At 43.8% G+C, this 21869-nt stretch overlaps 1 long non-coding RNA gene across 1 annotated transcript in view; it reads left to right on the forward strand.

Annotated features, from left to right (window-relative positions):
- The first annotated feature begins 1407 nt into the window (after positions 1-1407).
- LOC146822858 (uncharacterized) overlaps positions 1408-21869 on the forward strand; it is a 57041-nt gene continuing 36579 nt past the window's right edge. Inside the window, exons 1-2 of the long non-coding RNA XR_014961848.1 lie at positions 1408-1544; positions 20967-21157. This is a non-coding gene — a long non-coding RNA (uncharacterized LOC146822858). The remainder of the gene's footprint in view (positions 1545-20966; positions 21158-21869) is intronic.

The following is a 21869-nucleotide window of genomic DNA, read 5'->3' on the forward strand; positions in this document are numbered from 1 at the left end:
ACAGCGCGCCAAAAAAGGAAATCTTTGCATAAGAAAGAAAGAAAACGTGATCCAGAAATAGAATTAGATCTGGAGCTGAGCATCCACAAACTCAGATTGTTTCTGTGGCTCTTTCTGTTTAAAGGGCTCCAAACTGTGTGTGAATGTATTACAAGTGGCTTCACAAGGCTGTCATACAGTGCTTAACTCGAGACGGTGGTTGCAGGTGGGGCCCACAGCAGAGGCGTAACGAAAGTTTAAGGGGCCCCTCTGCAACGTACACAGAGGGCCCCCCACTCCAGATTTTATCTGGAGCATTCAGACCTGAGTACTATGCTGAGGGGGCCCCCTGCAGCTGGCGGCCCCCCGCACCGCTGGGCATGCGGGGGCCTGTGTTACGCCCCTGGCCCACAGGCACTCATATTTGAGGGCCGGAACTTATTTTTCCCCATCATTTCCCAAAGCATGAGAGAGAAAAACCCTAAAGGGGGCAGGAAAGAGGAAGAGAAAGACAAAAAATCAGTGACCAAGAAAGAAAACAGGGATGGAAAACCTTAAAAAGAAAGATAAAATGTTCAGGGTATGTCTGGTGAGGGATGAGGCATAAGAAAGAATCAGCTCAATGCAGTGACATTCAATAGGATCGGTCAAGGGCTTTTTTGGCAAAACTTTGGACCAGAAACCTATTATTTGGTTGTACGATGGAACAACGCAGGAAAAACATCAAATGCCTTAGCCACGCACATTTTTACCCCGCATTGTTTTACAACTCATATGCCTTTACAATACATGCCATTTCCATGCATTGATTATATATATAAAAACAATGTATTTCTGCAGGGAGACCCCCCACACTGCTAACTTACCTTAAATGCGCTGTAAAGACATACATGTGGTAAAAACGTTGCGTGCTAAAAATGTGTAGTAAAAGCACAACGTGGTAAAAACATCTTTGTGAAGGCTGTTGCCCCAATTATTTTACAAATTAAGCACTCCTCTCTCTCATGCAGCATGTTGGTGGACATGTTGTACTCTGAATATTCCCTGCCTTGTCACGTCACCACTGCCAGCATGAGACCAGGTTTCCATCTTATCCTCACCCTCATGCGTGTTTCTCACCTGCTCAGAGGCTATGATCGGTGTGAGTCCTCCGACTCCCTGCGGCATCGCCACTCGCCCACTGGGCACTTCTTCGCACTACACTGCAGTTGCTTTCAAGTATCCACCATATCCACCCTTATGCGTCTCATCCGTCCAGTGCAGCCTTATTCACATGACATGCGCTTCACTTCCGTATGCTTTTTCAATGAATACCTCATCATACATGTAGTGTCCTGAGGAGTGGACACTAGGACCTGGGAGAGGGCGAGGGGCAGTACAGGTCACCGGACACCAGTTCCGGTCAGGGGGAGGCAAAGGGGCAGAGCACAGGAAGCGAGGACCAAGATAGGACGCGCAGCATGCTGGCTGCAGATAATACACAATAAAGAAATTCGTGCTTACACTGCGTGTTGGTGATCCTTGCAAGGAAGCGACGCGACAATACACGTGAAGACAGGACTTGGGTAATGATGCAAAGAGGAGAAATACATTGACCATAGTATCAAGTACATTCATAATTCACACACAATACACATTGCACTGATTCATTAATACATTCAAAAAGAGCAAGTAAAAATGTAAGCAAATTACGTTTATTGCAAGTCCTGCATATATGTTGTATACAAATTGGCATCATGCACAAATGTCTTTGCCACAGACCGAGAATTCCTACAGTACAATATGATACATTTGGTCGATCAATCAGACACTCTAGGGGCAGATATTTTCATTACTCAGATAGCTAATAGCAATATTGCACCAATAATTGAGCCCATGTGGACAAAGACATTTAAAGTGCATATGTGCGTGTTGGGCGGTCAATTTGGAGGTACTCACACCCTGCATTATATAGTGAACATATTCCACTCCTTGTGGACAGACACTTCCATCAAACACTTCTATATCGGTACAACCCACCCCTTGGTGATGTAATTATTTTTCAGATTGCATGTACCAAATTTACACCAGTTATTTTGTCGATGGGACATAGACATTTAAAGTGCATATGTTTGTGTTGGGCGGACATATTGGTGTACTAATACCCTGCATCATACAGTGGACATACTGAACTATGTTAGTTGTTTAATATGTTATGTTTTAATAGTTAATTATTTGTTCATAAATATTTGATAAAATTTTAATTTGTGCTGTGAATTTTATTGGAGATTGGGCCAGTAGTGTTTGAATAAAGTAGATATAAATTGCTAATAATTGATTACTGTATTCAACATGCAATTTGTTTAGAAATTATGTCCATGTATGTTGAATTATTTTCAATTTCTAAAACTATTTGTGTATATGTTTTTTAAACTATTATTTTACGTACACTATATATTGCCATGGCCCGTGAAGGTACGAGTGTTTGGGCCAGGTGGGGGGACACTTCGACGGATGATGACGAGGGAACATTAAATAAATAATTAATTTTTCCTCATCATCGTCCACCAGCCCTCACTGCCCCACCACTCTTACCTGCACGGGCCGTGGCTGGTTATATATATGTTGTGTACTGGGGTGCAGGTGGGTATTTCTATTTCTAAATTGTTTATTAATCGTTACTTGTTTAATATGTTAACTTTTAATGTTTGCAATTGTTTTTTATGTTCACGGTTTATAATTATATTACTATTTCTGATCCACATCCCTCAATGTATGCACTTTCCCCAATGTTTGTTAGACTGGAGGTAGAATAGCAAATCTCACACTCCCCTCACCAAATGTATGCATTTTCCCAAGGTTTTTTAGACTGAAGTAAGACTAGTACATCCCCCTCCAGAAATGTATGTACTTTACCCAGTTTTTGTTAGACTGGCATTAGAATATTGAATCTGGAACCCCTCCCCCATTGCCCCCCAAAATTATTCACTGTTCACAGTGTTTGTTAGTCTGGATTTAGAATAGTAAATCTGACCCTGCCTAATTATTGCATTTTCCTTAATGTTTGTTTGACTGAATTAAGAATAATACATTTGACCTGCTCAATGAAAGCATTTACCTCAATGTTGTTGGACTAGAGTTATAATATGGACTCTGAGTCCCCAATGTGTGCACTTAATTCATTGGGGCATATTCACAAGGGGATAGCGTTACCAGACCATCACTTTTAGTGACATTCTGGTGGAACTATGCCCTTCTCTATATTTACAAAGTGCTGTAAAGCTACTTTTTGGGGCTTAACACTGCTTTGTAAATTTGGTACCCTTTAGCGCAGGTATCTGCTTGGAAGGGGCGTGCAATGGGTGTTGCTGTGGGCGTTCCACCACAGCATCCATTGCTTTTTGACACTGCCCCAGATAGATTTACAAGAATGTGTAAATCTGAGGCAGCGCCAAAAACCAACACCATGCATGAGCAGGCGCTAGAATGGCGAAACGAGGAGAAATACTTTTATTTCACCTCGTTTTTGCTTTTAATATGTGTGCTGCATTTTACAGCACACATAGAAAGAGCAAAACACCATGAAATATTGTTTATGTGCAGGAAGGTGTCCCTTCCTGCGCATAAACAATCATTGAATAATGACGATTTGCTGCTTCTGTGTGTGATGCATTCTGCAGCACACACAGAAATAACAAAGCACCATTATGGATTGTTTACGTGCAGGACAGGACATCTTCCTGCATATAAACAATCATTCCCTAAAAGGCAGGCACCTTTGCATTATGGTGCCAGGGTACCTGCGTTGGCGCTAGGCAGCCAATCTTAGCGCAAGCGCTTGGGAAAACACAGGGGTGCGCTGTATTGTTGTAAATATGGCAGTTCCCTGATTAAATACCGATGTAATAAATATAGACATACACAAATATTGACACAAAAATATAGAATACAAAAATATCGACTCCCAATACTTAAACAGGTAAGTACAATAATATTGAATCAAAAATATTGAAGTAAAAAATATAGATGTAAAAAATATCGACTTGAAAATATATATAACTTAAATAAAATATATTAAATATTATTAGTATTTTTAACAAAATAAATTACATTTAATATATATTTTACCCAAATATATCAAATAAACTTAGGGGGTGATTAGGATGGCGGGCGGACTTAGGTCAACCTGCCATCCCTGCGGTGTTGGGACTGGCCGCCAGACACGCGGCAGTCCCGCACTACGAATTAGGATGCGACCGCCACCCTGGCGGTCGCATTCCGCAGTTTAACATTGCAGCGGGGCTGCTTAGAGCAGCACCCGCCGCAATGCCAAATTGCCATGTTGTGCATTTCCTTGTGCGTGGAAATGGAGGCGGGTACCATAGGTACCCCCCAAGTGCAACCCCCACCACCCACCCCGGGGGCCTGCAAGGGGATCCTAAGCAAATCCCCATCAGCCTTTCCATGGCGGCGAAAGGCTTCACACCGCACACATCCTAATATGGATGGCGGTGCCTACTAAGCACCACCAGCATATTAGTGGCCCAAGTCCGCCCGGCTGACCGGCCGAAAAGCGGCGGATGGACTTTCCGTCCTCCACGTTACCCACCGCCATTGTAATCTGGCGGTGGGTAAATCAGGTTGCGATGGTGAGCAGATCGCCACTGCCGGGCCGGAAGTGGCGATCCGCCCGCCATCGTAATCAACCCCTTAATTAAAAAATATATAAACACACAAACACAAAAATGTATACATATACATATATTTACTTAAATTTTATTTTATATAAAAATAATATATATATATCAATAGGTTAAAATAAAATAAAACATTCTATAAATAATTAAAACATTAAACTATTAAAAGAAAAATAAAACATACATTTTGCAACACAATAAATACAACAGTAGGGGAAATGTTGGATAGTGGAGGGGAATAAATTAATATTCCCACTCCAGTGAGTGCAACAGCAGGGAAAGTGTTCGATAGCAGAGGAGTAAAAATTACTATTCCCACTGTAGTGAGTGCAACAGCAGGGAAAGTGTTGGATAACAGAGGGTAAAAATTACTATTCCCACTACAGTGAATGCAACAGTAGGGAAAGTGCTGGATAGCAGAAGGGGTCAAAATTACCATTCCCATTCCAGTGAGTGCAACAGCAGGGAAAGTATTGGATAGTGGAGCGGTAGAAATTACTATTCCCATTCCAGTAAATGCAACAGCAGGGAAAGTGTTGGATAGCAGAGGGTTAAAAATTACTATTCCTACTCCAGTGAGTGCAACAGTAGGGAAAGTGTTGGATAGCGAAAAGGGGTAAAAATTAGTATTCCCACTCGAGTGAATGCAACAGTAGGGAAAGCGCTGAATAGCGGAGGGATAACAATTACTATTCCCACTCCAGTGAGTGCAACACTAGGGAAAGTGTTGGGTACCACACCAATAAAAAAAGACATAAAAATTGTTATTAAATTGTATTTCCATAAGTAACATAATTAATATTTAATTTAAATATATTATTAAAAAAATATAATAAACATGAATTAATTACACATTCTTTAGCACTATAATATCAACAACGCACACCTAAAATTAATTACACAATTGCAATTAATAACTACTAATTAATTAATAATTAACAAAGAATTAATAATTCATCAATAAAAATAAAAAATAAATTACTTCCCACCCTTCAGACCATTTACACCTACAAATACCAGAACACACACCTAAAATTAATTACACAATTACCATAATTAATTATTAAATCATTAATTTAAATTAATTAACAAGTAATAATCAAACAATTATTAATAAATTAATTTACATATTTAACTATAACATCATAATTATACAAATATGAATACATATAAATTAGTCAATACATTTCATATAATTAAATTACTTCCCACCCTATTCCCCTATAAACCCACAACCCGCTAGGGAACTAAAAACGCAAAATTCAATTAATTTTTTTTGTGCTGTGTAATTTTTTTTTACTTTTAGTACAAATGTTCCATTATTATCCATTATAGTAAATGCTATCTAAAATGTTTTTACATATTGCAAGATGAATAATAGTTATAATATGTTGTGTTTTATACAAATTATTATGTTATATTTATGTTTAGGCATTTCTATATTTGTATAATTTTGTTATTGTAATTTATAATTTAGCATTAACATTCAATTTGTCATTATTTATATTGTTTACATCATATGTACTTTCAAAGACAAAGTAAATGTAATAATTTATTGTTTGTATGTTACATTTTTATGTCATTCATTTATTTTGTGAATGTACTATTTAACAATTACTTGGTACATAAAAGACGTACGATATTTCTGTGGTCAATGTTTTTCCAAACAAAACCACACTGCTACACTCCACTTCCCTAATAGAGCAGGAAGTGCAACAACCTCAATAGCAGGCAGACCAAAACTTGCTGTCTTGATGGAGTGGAATGAAGATTTAGGGCAGGAACTGAGAGGGAAGTGAATAGTACTTAAGAGAAATAGAAAAAAGCCTTCTACTGCGCTGCAAGTTTTAGAGTAAAGTGTTTCTGGGAGGCTCACTGCCTCTTTTTTGTAAGGATTGGGAAGATTACAACTCGAGTAATAAAGTTCATCAGAAAATGATCAAGAAAATGTTCCACAGATTGGCAGATTTACTTGCCCTCAGATTTTGGGCTCTGACTCTAACAATTACACCAGAAAATGTATCTATTTTAAAACGAAGTAGTTCAGACAAAGGTAATGGCTTTCTGATACAAGGCATACTACAGTATGTTCTGTTATAACAACAGAGTTAGGCAAAAAAGTATCCCTCGAGCACTGCTTTTATCCTCCAGAAAGAAGCATGCTCTCAAGGCTTTCCATTAAAGCCCTTACAATCTGCCTTCTTTTGTTTAAAGGGACTAACCTCGAAATAATTATTTGGAATATTAATCTGTCTCTTCCAGTCTAGATTCTTTTCTGTGCAGGCATGCTCATTTTATTCATGGATTCTTTCTGAAAGTATGCTTTAACGTCTCTTCAAAGTCATTGTTTGTGTATGTTTGAAGGAAATAAAAAAAAATAACGCAAACAATTAGCCCGCAAGGCCTTGCTTTGTCTTGAAAAGCTTTAGTTTGTTTACTCGCAATTAACGGGTGAGACAAACAGTGTTGTGACACTGCAGGGGCTTGAATGAATATTCTTACAAAGAATTCAAAGCCTTTATGCAAATGAGAATATCAAGGATTCTCTCCATGCTGCTTCTGAAGAATGGCTGTTCCTGCTCAACCCCATCGGCCTGCATAGGCAGGACGAACACTGAATGGAGCTGATGAATGGATTATGATTTTTTTCCTGAAAGTTCACAGGACAGACAGAGTGCATTAAAGGGGGTCTTCCAGCGGGAATTAAAAATAAAAGTTCCAGTTGGCCACTCCTGCACCAAATGAATTATCCACCCATCTCTCATGATCACTGGAATGTCATAGTCAACTACCAAGGCCATGATGACTTAATCAAATCAATCAAGTAGCATTTGTATCCAGGTACTGTGCTGCGGGTCTCAGTCGAAGAGCTAGGCTTTGAGTCCCTTCAGGTAGCAGTTGAGCAAGGGTGAGGTGCGTAGGAGGAGAGGTATTTTGTTCCAGGATTTGGTGGTGAGGTAAGAAAATGAGTGTCCTCAGGTGTAGATGCGGTGTATGCGTGTCGTCTGTGCGAAGACGAGGTGTGTGGATTGCAGGTTTCTGGTGGGTTGGTGGAAAGTCAGGTGGTGGTTCATGTAGTGTGATCCAATGTTGTGGAGGGCTTTGTATGCATGGGTCAGGAGCTCGAACTTGTATTTCTTGTGGATTGGGAGCCAGTGGAGGTCTTTGAGGTGTTGGGTGATGTGTGCTCTCTTCGGCATGTTGAGAATCAGTCTGGCTGTTCCATTCTGTATTGTCTGGAGTTTTTGCAAGAGTTTGGAGTTTGTGCCAGCATAGAGTGCATTGCTGTTGTCGAGTCAGCTGGTGACCAGGGCCTCCTAATGCACTGCCAAGGGGAACCTCCTCAGGAAAGAGCATCTAGTGGGGGCTGCCTTTGTGTTTGGGAGGGGTGCCTTTGGGTTTGGAAGGTTGGTGGTTTTGGGAGGGGTGTTTTTGCATTTGGTAGAGGTGGGTTGAGAAGTGGAAGGGGTGGATTTGTGTTTAGTAGGTGTGGTTTGGGATGTGGAAGGGGTGGGCTGGGGTGTGGTAGGGGTAGAATGGCATTTGCCTGTGGTGGGTTGTGGTTTGGAAGTGGTTGGGGCAAGGGTAAAATGGACATCTTCAATGGCAAACTTGGTAGGCTGTTTGGGAGGGAGTGGGGTTTGGAAGGTAGAGGGAGTGGCAGTGTCTGATGGGCATGTGTCAGTTGAGGGAGCAGGGTTTGGTGTATGTTATGCATGTTTGGGTATGGCTTGTGTCATAGGTGTCTGTTGTGTGGTTGATTGTGTGCATCTGTGTTTTTTGGGTGTGTATAGTAAGGTAGGTGTGTCCATGGATGGGTGTGCTGTGGATGTGCTAGGTGTGGATGTGGTGCCAGTCAATTTGGTGGCACATGTGGGTGTGGTGGTATCTGTGGTGTCTGTAAATGTGCTGGGGGTGTGGGTGGTGCATGTGGGTGTGGTGGTGTATGTGGTGCCTGTGGATGTGCTTGGTGTGGCTGTGAATGTGGGTGTGGTGGTGTCTGTGGTGTTTGTTGATGCACTTGGGGTGGTGGTGAATGTGGGTGTGGGGATGTCTGTGGTGCCTGGATGTGCTTGAAGGGTGGTGGTGAATGTGGGTGTGGTGGTGTCTGTGGTCTCTATGGATGTTCTTGAGTTGGTGGTGATGGTAAATGCGGGTGTGGTGGTGTCTGTGGTGTTTGTGGATGTGCTTGTGGATGGTGGTGAATATGAGTTTGGTAGTGTCTGTGGTGTCTAAGGATGTACTGGTGGTGGGGTGGTAAATGTGGGTGTGGTGGTGGGTATGGTGCCTTTGTTTGGATGTGCACCTGTGTTTTTGTTGTGTTTCTGTTTCTGTGTGGATATGTGTGCAAATGAGTGAGTGTGCTTGGGACAGGTCTGGTAAAAGGGAATTGGGAAGGGGAAGGGGTGAGAGGAGACACACAAGGTTGGATGTTTTGGAAGCTGTGGAACTCTGTAAGCCAGACATAGCACTGTGAATGCCTCCCAAGTAGGCTAACATATGTTGCCTATTGCAGCCAAGCCCCTGAATGGAATTCAGTAGTGCTGTCTGGCCTACAGAGATGTTCCCAGAGGAGGTCGATAGCCTCCTCACTCAGTGCAGTGCTGTTAGGGGGTGCAGGTGTGGACAACTGGATGGGGAGCAACGGTGAGGGTGGAGATGGTACTGGGGGTCAGACAAGGATGCAGTTGGTAGACTTCCTGTTGGGTTTGCTCACTGGAGGATTCCTCCTAAGAAGATGTTAAGGAGTCAGCGTCCTCTAGTGCACTCTCCTCAACCCTCTGGCCACTGGGTTCCCTGGTGTCAATGATGTCAGAACTGGAACAACTGTGGCCGGCTGCTTCCCTGCAGATGTTGGCACCTTTTCCTCTGACTGCCCCGGATGATAATAAAATGAAGTATAAATACTTTCATTGAATCTGTGTGAACAGAACTGATCATTACCTTTGATGACAAAACATTTTCCAAGTTTTCAGATTTCACTGACTTCAAGTCTCTCAAACTTTGCTTCAACATTAGCAAAAGCTCATGCATGTGTGCAACATTTTCATAAAATATTTGGTCACAGTTATGTAATTCCCCATGATAGCTCCTATAACATGTATGATGTTGTGTCTTATCCATCATTATGTATCTCCAGGGACTGTTTCCCACCTCAGAATGGTTGGCCTTTGTAGTTTAGGATAGTGAACTGATGTCACCAAAAAGGTTATCAAACAAAAATACCTTTTACAGTGTGTTCACAAGGCCCTAAAATCTGCGTTCTGATCATTGTCAAAAAGTAAAATATGAAAAACTGTGTGTGAACAAATACTGCAATGTTATACCAATCAATATTACCACAAACTGAAAACAGGTTGCCTTTGTTTGGACATTTCACAATGTTAACATATACGCCAGGTCACTGAAGTATATGTTGATTGTCCAAATGTATCAATGAATTCTGTACTGAAGTAGCTTAGCAATGTATCAGATACTATGCAGATACCTAGGCTGTTGAAGACAGTCAGAAACAAAGATTTGGGTTGTTTGACAAATGACTTCTAAAGCATACGTAAATACTTAGCCAGGGCCGGACTGGCCGAAGCGAGCACTGGGTGTTTCCCCGGTGGGCCGCCAGGCTGGGGTCTGGTTTTGGACCACTGGAAGGCCGTTCTTGTTATCGGTGGGCAGTTTTGCAGCATATCTGCAATATCTGCCCCCTGTAACAAATGCGGCAACAATGAGTCTGGAGTGGTGCTTTCAACTAGCACCACTCTGGCCAGCCGAGCTGTTTGCCGGAGCCGGTTTTGGTTTCCAGTCTAGCCGTGTACATAGCCATTGAAACATTTTTAATGCACTTCATTACAGAGCAAAAACATTTTTACATTTTACTCCTAAATTCCTATAGTTATTTGCAGTTTGTTGTGTCTTAGTGAAATTGTTTCACTAAATCCTTATGGGAGACCCCTCATATATGTGATGGAACTTTCCATTCCAAATCACTGTAAGTCTGCCATTTATCTCCACCATTGCTTTATCATCTGGACATGACAAAGGACATTGAGAAATGGTTTAGCGTATGCGTTACTCTGTCACTAATGTGTACACATTCCTGTCTGTCTTTCAACAAAAATTGTATGTCTATCACAATTATTTGTCAAAAAACAGATTGGCTTACACACACATATTTGTGAAGGAGTGAGACATCATGCTAATCTATCACCTTTAACATGTATTTCTGATGCAAAACACCATCTGGATATGTTTTGATTCCAAAATGTAGCCATTAATTCTGAGGTCACTAGACATATTGGATCACATGCTCACTCTTGTGTGTGTAGAATTCCAACTTACCAATGTGACGTTTGGTACATCCACTGCATCCTAAGTGCCTATTATGCTAGGTCACATGTAATGGGGCACCATTACATCCTCCACATTAGTGAAGGAGTATCGCTCCTGACAAAACATACACTATTGGCCTGTTTGGTACAACTGTTCCTCATGACACCAAACAGCATAATGTGGATGTGGAGGTCAGGCAGCCATGTGTCTGCTCAGAACAGTCCATTGGTTGTGAACAGGAATCAACTGGGATCCTTTCCAACACATTAATAGACAAAGCACATCATCATACATATTGTGTAAAACTTACACCCTCAAGAACCCTTCTTGTGTGTTAGACATGGGTTATCCTAAATGATGATGGGAAAAATCCTGGCTGTAATAGAAAATGAGTCATGTAACATGTTAAACTCTGATAAGAGCTTACCACCTCGTTGCTGCTGTTGGGCCCTCAAACGCTCATAAAGTTCCATATAGGCTACTTTAGGAATTCAGTCCATAAGGGGGGGTCAGGGTGTGGCGTGCATGCCTCCCATGTTGGGAGGACTGCTTGAGCTGGACTACAGCTGACTTTGGGGTCGAGTGTCGTAGGTCCTCCAACCTCTTGCTGCATTGGATACTGTGCCGCTTATAGACCCCCAGGATCCACACCATCCTGACAATGGCCTTCCATGTGCCCCACTTCTGATGGGCGTTGACTTGTATGAATGCAAGAAATGAAAGAAGAGTCAATAGTACTGTTACTTTTTGTTTGTTTGTAATGATGTCACAAAATGTGTCCACATCTATCACTATCATAACTCATAAGTTAGTGTACAACATGTGTATTGTCACATGCTGACCAATATCCTCATACATACTTTTGTAGTGACCTGTTGCCAATCCTCATCCCATGTCATGGTCTAAACTCACAAATCCAGGCCTGTGAAATTATTTAGTCATAGGGGACTCCCACCTATTCTGTGATGTGACCTACTTTTGATCAGTGCTAAAGATTGTGAACTATTGATGGCTAAACATATTTATGGCACGGTGAAGTATGGCCACTGTGAGTAAGAAGGCTACAGTTTAGACATGACATACTTTGAAATGTGAATTAAATTAAATGAAGTGTTAGCTCAAGAAGTTAGGAAATTCTTCGATTCAACTGTTGTCCATTTAAAAGCATTCAGACACATATTTAAGCACACCTCAAAATGTAAGCTGCAAAGGATATGTTTTTGACAGCTGTACCTCAGTGCTTCAGTTGTGTGACCCTGTGATTCAGCCCCAGCCTGGCCCATGAATCTGACTAAGCACTGCTCATTGTCAGGCCTTCCTATCTGCAACCTGATGATTATGATGTCAGATGACACCGCCTTTCCTTCACTTTTACATTAAAAGAGTAACCTTATGCCAATCCAATAAGTGACCTCAAGGCTGTGTGCTACTCTGAAGGGGTCTGGGAGCTACTGTTAGGTCCCAAACAACAGTTTGGAGAGCCCAGATTTAGGCTGCATGATTTGTGGAACCATACACATTGCTAGCATAATTTGGATTTGGTTTGTACAGAATCAATCAATCAATCAGGGTACTTGTAAAGCGCGCTACTTACCCGTGAGGATCTCAAGGCGCTAAAGGGTGGGGGGGTGGGTGCCGCTACTGCTCGAAGAGCCAGGTCTTGAGGAGTCTTCTGAAGGCGAGTAGGTCTTGGGTCTGTCGTAGGTGGGTTGGGAGGGTGTTCCAGGTTTTGGCGGCGAGGTAAGAGAAGGATCTGCCGCCGGCGGTCGTACGTTGGATGCAGGGGACATCTGCGAGGGTGAGGTTGGCCGAGCGGAGCTGGCGGGTGCGGGTGTAGAAGCTGAGTCTGCTGTTCAGGTAGGCTGGTCCGGCGTTGTGGAGTGCTTTGTGTGCGTGGGTGAGGAGCTTGAAGGTGATCCTCTTGTCGATGGGGAGCCAGTGCAGGTCTCTCAGGACGGGGGTGATGTGGCTGCGGAGGGGGGCGTTGACTATCAGTCGGGTGGAGGCGTTTTGGATGCGTTGTAGCTGCCGTTGGTGTTTGGCTGGGATTCCTGCGTAGAGTGCGTTGCCGTAGTCCAGTCTGCTGCTGACGAGGGCCTGTGTCACTGTTCTTCTAGTTTCGGTCGGGATCCATTTGTAGATCCGGCAGAGCATGCGTAGAGTGTTGTAGCAGGAGGAGGAGACGGCGTTGGCTTGCTTGGAGATGGAGAGGGGGGAGTCGAGGATGAATCCTAGGTTGCGTGCGTGGTCGGTTGGTATCGGTGCTGTCCCCAGGGCGGTCGGCCACCAGTAGTCATCCCAGGCTGAGGGGGTGGGTCTGAGGATGAGGACCTCCGTCTTGTCCAAGTTCAGTTTCAGACGGCTGCTCCTCAGTTAGTCGGCGATGGCCTTCATGCCCTCGTGAATGTTGGTTTTGGCGGTGTGAGGGTCCTTGGTGAGGGAGAGTATGAGCTGGGTGTCGTCGGCGTAGGAGATGATGTTGAGGTTGTGGTGGCGGGCCACTTGTGCGAGGGGGGCCATGTAGATGTTGAACAGCGTCGGGCTGAGGGATGAGCCCTGGGGAACGCCGCAGATGATGTCGGTGGCTTCTGACCGGAAAGGTGGGGGGCGGACGCTCTGTGTTCTGCCGGAGAGGAAGGACGTGGTCCAGTCAAGGGCCTTCTCTTGGATTCCGGCTTCTTGGAGGCGTGTCTGTAGGGTGCGGTGGCAGACCGTGTCGAATGCGGCTGACAGGTCCAGGAGGATGAGGGCTGATGTTTCGCCGTTGTCCAGTTGGCGTCTGATGTCGTCTGTGGCGGCGATGAGGGCTGTCTCGGTGCTGTGGTTAAACCTGAATTCTTTTCATGTCCAGTTGTAAAGAATATATAACATGTATTCTATTTTTAAGGATGTGAGTTGTCAACAGATCACAAGTACACTAAACATATACATACATAGATCTCTACATACACACCAAATAGAATCTAGGGCTTTAAACACACTACACATATTATTGATGTTGTTTATTTGACATTGTAGAGTTATTAAAAATCCCTACCATCATTGTTTTATGTAAGCACCACAAAATATGATACTTAACATCAATCACTACACTTCACTCAGGAACTCAACGGCACATTGTAGACTGTGTAAATGGAAATAAGCCAGTTAGACAGATCCACATTTGCATTTCAAACATGTACCTGTTCCTCTGGTAAGCCATAGAGCTAGTCATACAGGGAATTGACCTCCTTTGCCAGCAACCAGCTTCTCTGGCATGAAGGCAGGGACCCTCTCACCTGCTTGACCTTTCATTGCGGCTCCCAGAGGGGACAAACAGCAGCAAAAGGGGAGGAGGTCTTGATAGCAGTAGTGTTAGGAGGCAAGTGAGCTTTTTTTCTAACTGCCACATACATGTACGCAACTTAGGCAATCTTCAGCAGGGACTGAAACAGTCACTGGCCCTTGTACCATTACATTCACCAACATTAGCCTATGGTTGTGTCCAACGTGGAGTTTACCGCCCACTGCGAGGTCAACTTGCACGGCGCCTGTCTGATTCCAAATGTCCTATTGGAAAGGTCAGACACCCGCCATGTTAGAAGTTAAAAATAGTGTGTTAAGTGCGTGACCACCATTCAAAATGGGGGCTAGTTTGTTTATATATTCACAATTTGATGAACACTCATTTCTTTAAAATAAACATTTATGTGTAGTATGGTGTTGTGTACACCTCCGTTGGCAGTATTTTTGGAGGGAGAAAATTTGTAAATAATACATTTGAAATGTATCATTTACACATTTATTTTTAAGAATTTTAGGCTACAAATGTCATTTGTGATGGATAGAGAACAAAAAGCAAATGTTTGATCAAAATATGAATCAAACCATATATATTTAATAAAACTACATACCTTTGGTGTTACTTATCAAATATGTTGCTGTGGATGATGTAAAATATGTTCAAATATTTTTCCAATGCAGACATATGAACCCTAGGAGAGAGAGGAGACGACAGCCCCAGGTGTACCACCCATTTCCAGACCTCGCCACCATGGAAGCAAGGGATATAATCAAGCAGTTCAGGTTGAATAGGCAAACTATACTGGATTTAAGTCATCAGCTGGAGCCAGATCTTCAGCCTCACAATGGAAATCCCACATTTATTACATCAATTGTCAAATGGCTGCACTTCATTTTGTGGCCACAAGTTCTTTACAATACACTTTGGGAGTGGTTTGCTAAGAGAAGTTATTTCTTCAATGATGAGACACATCAAGAACTTAATCACAGCAACAGGATTTAGCCAATTTGAAGGGAGACTTCAGTTTGAGTCGCCTATGCCATGTGGTCCAGGTAATTGATGGCTGTTAGACTTGGCATCTTTTTGCGTGTTTCCCCTGAGTTTTTGCTTTCTGCCCTCCCGGTTTTGACTCTTATTTTGCTGGCGTAGTGTTTCTGCGCACTTTTCTCACTGCTGATCAGTGGTAAAGTGCAAGTGCTCCTGTTGTAAATTGTGTTATGGATTGGTGTTTCCATGATTGGATATTTGATTTACTTGTTAGTCCCTAGTAAAGTGCACTGCGTGTGCTAGGGCCTATAAATCAAACTGCTACTAGTGGGCCTGCAGCACTGATTGTGCCACCCAGGTTAGTAGCCCTAAAAAGGTAATTCGGACCTGCCATTGCTGAGTCTGCGTGCAGTTTGTAACTGTCATATCACTTTGGCAAGTGCCTCCACTTGCCAGGCCCTAAACCTTCCCTTTTCTACATGTTAGTCACCCCTAAGGTAGGCCCGAGGTACCCCTGTGGGCAGGGTGCATTGTATGTGAAAGGTAGGACATGCCCTGGTGTGTGTACCATGTCCTGATAGTGAATTACAGCCCATTTCGTTTTTCACTATTGCAAGGCTACCTGTTCCCCATAGGACGGAATGGGAAGTTTGTTTATAACACCTTATAAACATAATTGGAACTAGGTGCGAAAATAAAGTTTAGTATGCCTGAACTCAGAATCTAAAGATGCATCTTTTAGTGAAGGTGATTTTTACATTCTGTGTTTGAAAATACCACTTTTAGAAAGTAGGTATTTTCTTTCTCAGTCATCCCGTGTGCCTCTGCTGGAATGTGGATTGCCTGTCTGGGTTTTGAATGACAGAAGGCTCGGGAGCAGGAGTGGCTTCAGATAGGCTAGGTAGGTCAGTAAAGGGCTGAATAGACCTAGGCTGCGATGGGGGAAGAGGGAGAAGATTTCCTTGCGCCTCAAAGGGCCTGGTCTGCCTCTGACAATGCAGTCTCCACCTCCTGCCAGGATATCAAACCAGAGAAGGCAGAACTGGTTCTGGCTGGGCACAGAAACTCTCTGCCTAAGAGATCAAAGGATTTTGGGAAATAAATATTGGGACCCAGACCCCTGAACTTTAGAACTCTTTTAGATCAAGAAGACTGCCAAGAAGAAGAGCTGGAGAAGCTGTGAGAAGGACCTACCACTTTACTGTGTGCTTTGCAGTGTTGGCCTGCAGTGGCTGCTTCTGTCTTGGGCAGTGAAAGGACTGGACTGAACTTTCTGCAATCTGCTTTGTGAGTTTCTCCAAAGCCTTGAGGTAAAGCTTGCCCCCTGTCCAAGAAGTCTCAGGAACAACAAAGACTTCAAGCTCTTCTGCCCGCAGCACTGGGGACTGTGTGTTTTGTGCTGTAACAGAGGAAAAGCAACTCGACGACGTCTACAACGCCGCTGCCGACTCCATGTCCTGACGGCACCAACGAGGGCACCGCCGGAACATCGCACCACGACCCTGATCTCCCCGACAGCACCTGCTGACGCCGCCACCGAGCTGCTGCTTGCACCGTGACCTGTGGGCACCGCACTCCGCACTACCTTGCTTCATGACGATGCCTTGGCACTGCAGAGGGCACCGCCACAATGCTGCACTTCCGCACCGCGACCTGGGCCTCACTGGTGATGCCTGCTGATGCCGCCACCGAGCCGTTTGCTGGCACCGCGACCTGTGGGCCCCGCACTCCGCACCGCCTTGCTTCATGACGACGCCTTGGTATCCCCGACGACACCGCTCCACGCCGAAATCTGCACCGCTGCTTGCACCGTAGTTCGAGGGCACCGCTCGTAAAAGTTACACGATGCACCGCCCTCATCCCGCACCGCAGCCTTGGCCTACCGACGCTGGCCCCATCGACTCCAGTTCGTTAGCCAACGACAGCGCTTCAGCAATGACGACGACGCTGCTTGCACCGTGACCTGCTAGCACAGTGACAAGCACCGCCTTCTTCTCGCACCGCGACCCTGTTCTCACCAACGATGCCATCTGATGCCGCCACCAAGCCGTTGCTCGCACCGCAACCTGAGGGTCACGCTGCACCGCTGCACTTCGCACCACAGCACCCGACGCTTGCCGACGCCAGCGCTCCTGATTCCAACAGAGAGGAGATCGACCTTCAATGCGTGTGACTTCGATGGCCCTGACGACTCCTGCACCGACCTCCGAAACCAACGCCTACGGACGCCGTGTTTTCGGAAACTCAACGAGAGGTTGTCGGCGCCCTACATTTCTAAAAGGTACTGTTTGCAGGTCTTCCCGACACCGTAGCTGGCCCGCGATGCCGTGGTCAGCCAGAACTGTTTGGATTTGTTTGCTCACAACGCCGTGATAGCCCCGGACGGAGCTAACGACATCAAGGAACTGTTTTTAAAGCGTATTTTGTGGACCTACAGTTAGAAGGATCATGGATTGGTTTAAATTGGAACTCACCCAATATACAAGCTATCGGGTTCAAAGCAAGCAGGCTAAATGTTGTTTTGATTAACGTATACAATACTATAGCAGGGAGTGGGAAGGGGCGAATAACACACGACCTGGATACCTATCTGACCCGTGAACTGAGCCAAAGGAAGACAGTTAGGGAGCCATGCGTGGTTTTAGCAGGAGACCTAAACTGTCATTTGTGTCCAAATTTAAGTCCGTCGAAGGGTGCCTGGACCGGTTGCACACTGGCAAAAGGGGCGCACCTCGAGCATACATCGGGAGGGTTGGAGTTACAGAGGGTCCTGGAAAACCACATGTTGAGGCATACATTAGACCTGGTGGGCTTTAAAGATAGCTGTGAGGTCATACCTACATTCAAGGGAAGAGGGCACTGCTCCATCATAGACTACATAGTTGTCTCTCACCAATTTAGGGATTGGATAAATGAAGTAGGAATTGAATGGAGCATATTCAGTGATCACAATCCACTAGTACTGAATATCAAGAACTGGTTCGCTCGAAATGTGAAGAAAAGGACTGAGGTTATTAGCACAGTGAGGGCAACTGACCAAGGGAGACGCCTTAGATGGGCAAAAGTGGATGGGGAGGCCTTTTATAAATCCCTAATAGAGAAAGGCAAAGAGATGTTTGGGGTGTGCTTAGATTCATCACTTAAAGGTCCTGTTGTGGTCAAAGCGTTTGAGTCTATGGCACACCTTATAGATGGTTTACTTAAATCATCTTCGAAACCGGTAGTCAAGACTTTCCCTAGATGGTTTGACAAAAACTGTTCCCGGGCCCATAAAGAGCTAAAAGAATGTTTAAAAATAGTTCCAAAAAACAAGAGGGATATTGCACAGTGCAGGATTGCATATAAAAAGGCAATCAAACAAAGGAAACTGGCATTGCAAACACAGGCATGGGAAGATTTGCGGGATGCAGCTGATAGAAGAGATTCAAGTGCATTCTGGAAAATAATTAATAAACCCTGTTTCCAGGATACCGCTGCCCCAGTAATTGGCACATCAATTCTCCCAGAGCAATGGTCTAAACACTTTGAACTACTGTACAATCACTCGAATGCGAACTCGAGGGGTGATGGAAGTCTCTGCCCATGGGTATCTAATATCGAATTTACATTGGAGGAAATAGTAGAGGGCATTAAAGGTCTTACAAAAAATAAAGCCCCTGGCCCGGATGGAATCCCTCCTGACCTCTATCTAAGTAGGGTTGAGCTCTGGGCCCCAATCCTCACAAGAGTAATAAACACAGGAATTGAAACCGGTTTGCCACGATCTTGGTCTGAGGCCACAATAGTTCCAATCTTTAAAAAAGGGAAAAAGGACGACCCGCAGTGTTACCGCCCCATATCCCTAATTGATGTGACAGCTAAAGTCTTGGGGCGTGTAGTTTTGAATCGCCTATTAGACTGGGCCACTGAACATCAAATAATCACGGATTTGCAATATGGGTTCAGGAGCGGAAAATCAACAACAGACCAATGCCTGAACCTTTATTTAATAGTGGCCAAATATACTATTGCAAGTGATCAGGCGGTATATCTGGGGTTCATGGACCTTTCAGCCGCTTTTGACCATGTTAACAGGGAAAAGCTCCGGGTTCTGATGATTAGATTAGGGGTAGAGCAGGGCCTAGTGGATATTCTAAGAGCACTTCCCTGGAACACTTCTGCTAAAGTGCGTTTTAACTTGGAGGGCGATACGACAGCATCCTTCCCTTGCACATGTGGGGTGAGACAGGGATGCATCTTGGCCCCGTTCTTGTTCTTGCTGGACATAAATGAGTTAGATCGAGCACTGTGCGAATTGAATGTGGACACCCCTAGACTAGGTTCCCGACCAGTTCCCGTGCTATTGTACGCTGATGACGCGGTACTTTTAGCCCGCACACCTAAAGGTCTTCAGAGCCTGTTAGATGGGTTCGTTAGCTTCATGGCCAGCTTAGACCTATCGGCCAACCTAACCAAGTCTTATGTGATGCTGGCTGGGTCCAAACCCTGTAAAAGATTTTCATATAAAATAGGCACACATAAAATGGAAAAGGTTGAAACCTTCTCTTATCTGGGTATACTTTTTGATGGGCTTTTAAATTTTAAACTTTTAACTGAAGAGCGGAGGTCAAAGTTAGTGGTATCCACAGGGGCCATAATGAGTTATGGGCGCAGGCTGGGCAGGTGGTCCCCTGAGCAGGTTATGCACCTATATGGCTCAATCTGTTGCCCCAAAGTATTACACGGGGCAGAAGTGTGGGGTTTTGTAGGTACCCAGCAAATACAGATTGAGGAGAATAAATTTCTGAGAAAGATTCTCCAAACCTCACAAAGCACACCGGCCCATATCTGCCATGACGAATTGGGTAGAGCACATATGGAAGATCTGATCAAAATCATACCTATTATGGCCTGGCTAAAAATTTAGACCAATCCAGAGGCGGGACTGAGTAGACAAATAGTTACTGACTGCATGGATAGGGATAAGGGAATGTGCATACCATGGCTGAACTATGTTAGGTTCGCCCTGGAGAGTTTAGGGTGTAAGGATCTTTTCTATAACCCACTAACAATAGTCCCCGAGGACAAAATCAGAATTAAAATAATGTTCTTCGGAAAAGAGATTACACGAAGAGCGGTCCTTGAGGAAAGTAAGCCTACAGTTCGCGCCCATATAATGGTAAAGACAGTAGAAGGCATGGAACCGTACCTTGCCCTCATACACAATGCACAGGACAGGTTCCTAATTACACGATTTAGGTACAACCTTCTACATCACCTACTGGCTGACCCGCTTGGTTTTACTGTTACAGTCGAACAGAAGGGTACCTGCGGCTGCGACAATAGGTCTCCGCAGGATACCCTTCATTTCGTTTTACTATGCCCTTTTTATTCGATACCTAGACGTAAATACTTAGTAAGGATTCTTAAACAAATGAAGTTTAGACATGCTAAGGTCGCTCTTTTATATTTACAAAGATCTGAGAACCCACTAGCATTGGCTTGTACTTTAAATTTTTATCAAAGTTGCAATAAGACTTAGGAACACCAGGGGACTCCCTTGAATGAACTGTGAATTTGGAATGAATTGATGATAATGGTCTCTGTGTAGTTACTGGATTTGTAATGAACTGAATGTTGGTTTTTTTTAATTGTATATCTGTACTTTTATGATATTTTTTAAATATCGAATAAAGGAATTGAATTGAATTGAAAGTGTATTTTGATCACTGTAGACAACCAGGAGCTGGATTCAAGCTGTCCCACAAAGGATGTCGAGTGCTGTGGTGTCGGTGCTCGGATTGAACACAACAAGCTTTGGCAACAGAAATCCACGCAGGAAAAGTAAAGATGCTCCGGTGCGGACCAGCAAGGTCCTGGGGACTCCCTAAGCGATGGAGAGTCAGGGCACATCTGGAGCAAAAAGGTAAGCCCATGGAAAGATAAAGTACCCTTCTCAGGGACCCACAAGTCGACGGTGATGCAGTGCGACTAACACAAACCCTTTACAAACGTCACTCAACCCAGGAAAACTCACACACCACTTATTCATCGGTGGGGCCCATAACACCGAAAACTCACATTCACTCAGTTTTCCGGATAAGTGACAAGCTGACGAGCTGCAAGACAACACGGGGTACCTTATTACTATTATTTCTCTAAAATAAATCTATATACATTATATATTTATATATACTATATATTAAATAAAAGTTTTACGGTTTAAACATCAAGGTACTCCGTTATTTTGGGTCGAAGGACCAACTAGTAGGAATCAGTTGAAAGCGATTAAGTCCAGCTCAATGACAATTAAACATTTAACCTTTTATAGATCATAATTTAATTTTAATAACCACAGACTCAGTTTGAGTTAGCATGAAATTTTATCTAGATTCTTTGAATGTATTGAATAAGTAAAATTTATCAGGCAATTTATATTCATTAATTTCATAAGCGTTTCAAGTAAAGATTAAAAAGAAACAGAAAATACTCCTTACCCTTGGCCTTAGTGCGATGACGAGAATGGTTCACCAGAACATGAACCGCAGATCATAGGATAGGTTCCCAAACTGACTGACTGTCCCTCTAACCTCCTTGGACGTATTCCCTCCCAGGATTGAATCCCGCGATGGTCTCGT

Source organism: Triturus cristatus, chromosome 5_2 (assembly GCF_964204655.1).
Source record: "Triturus cristatus chromosome 5_2, aTriCri1.1, whole genome shotgun sequence".
Classification (NCBI taxonomy): Eukaryota; Metazoa; Chordata; class Amphibia; order Caudata; family Salamandridae; genus Triturus; species Triturus cristatus.